A 1,777-nucleotide genomic window follows, 5' to 3' on the forward strand; every position below is an offset into this window, starting at 1 on the left:
AAAAAATAACTCCAATTTCAGATATTTGAGGTTTTGCTGAATATAATTATATCAAACAAAGCAAGCTGAACAGTTTTTAAGGATGGAATATAAAGGTCAAATCAAAAGTAGTCAAAAATTGTCAATTATACCCTAGACCCCACAGGGTTAAACCAAAGAAACAACTTTGCATCAAGTCTAAGTAGCCTGGAAAGAAAAGCGTCTGGACTTCTTTAAGTTGCTTGAAGATGTTTCACCTCTCATTTGAGAAGCTTCTTCAGTTCTAGGGTCAAATGGTGGAGAGTCCCAGATTTAAGCCCTGTGGGAGTAACGTACCGAGAGGGACAATGGACCGCCTAATGATCCTCTACCTAATCACGTGAGCCAAGGTTTTGAAAATGTGATTAGGAAGAGGATCAACCTGTGCTATGCTATGCTGGGTAAATAGGGCATAGCTCCCATTCATCACTTGGTCTTTCTAGACTCAATAGCACATTGGCTGACTCAATGGCTGCAGATTGTGACACTCTCAAAAAAGTCACTTCATTTCCTGAGGAAAAGTTTCCTAAATCTCAAAATCTCTATTTTTTTTGCACTATTTGCTTGCTTATTATGCACAAGTCTACAGTTGTCTTCAGAGCTGTTGGCCACTGCTGTTTTTTGTTTATTTGTTTGTTTTAAATGACCTCTGATACAAAAAGCCACATCTCTGCTGTTCAACACTGAAGAAAGTTTTACTTTTACAAATGAGGCAAAATTGCAAAACCCTTCGCTGTATCCCTAATAAAATCTCTACAGCTTTGCTCTGCTTCACTTCAGCAGCATCAGGTAATTTTCAAATGTTTATTCATGGTTTTCTTCAGTTTTTGTTCTACTGCAGAATATTTTTAAGGTTATCTCCTATTAAAAGCCAGGACAGGAATATCTCCTTCATGCTTTTCTGTGTTTTGTCCTTGAATTAAATCGAAATCCAGTTAATTATAGAAATCAGTGACGATACCCCCAGCCCTAATAACCAAGTTAGATATCCCCAACAGAATTTGTTTCCCCTGCATCGGGAGCATTCTATGGGCTGTCCAAATCACAGATAAACAGTATCCCATAGTTGTTTTCTGCTTTTAAACCCATTTTGCACAGAGAGGCATTTTTTGAAAAATATACTGATAGCAATGTTGAATATAATTACACATAAAAAACAAACAAACAACTACACATGGAATAATTACACCACAAACATGGTTTGTTTTTCTGTTATTTAAAAATAGGTAGAAGTTTTTTTATTGCAACATGTAACCTATGTCCGTTTACTTTTATTTGTTTCATTGTTTACAAAAGGTTGGAGGTGTCAAATAAACAGCAATGGAGTTGCAAAATATGGACGGGTGTGTTGATGTGTTCGTGCTTTTTTGGTGGGAAGCGGGCAAGGGTGGGGTTCTTGTAAAACAAAGGGGGGGCTAGGAAAAAGAAGTTTGGAAACAACTGTGCTAACTGATCCCAACAACCACTTTGTCTGCAAGGATCAACAAAACCCTAAGGTACCTCTCAATAAAGTAACATACAGCTTACAGAGCGTTGTTGGAAGCTTTGACCACTGGCAACAACTTCAGAAGAGCCTCCTCTGAAGTAGAATATTTCTTCATGTCAAACACATCCAGATCTTTTTCTGATGACAGTAAAATGAAGACCAGAGCTGACCACTGAGCAGGAGACAGTTCAGTTGAGAGACTTCCTGAACTCAGGGACTGTTGGATCTCCTCCACTAGAGAACAATCATTCAGTTCATTCAGACAGTGGAACA

This window comes from Pundamilia nyererei, unplaced genomic scaffold (assembly GCF_000239375.1).
Source record: "Pundamilia nyererei isolate P.nyererei 1_Seehausen unplaced genomic scaffold, PunNye1.0 scaffold00557, whole genome shotgun sequence".
Lineage (NCBI taxonomy): Eukaryota > Metazoa > Chordata > Actinopteri > Cichliformes > Cichlidae > Pundamilia > Pundamilia nyererei.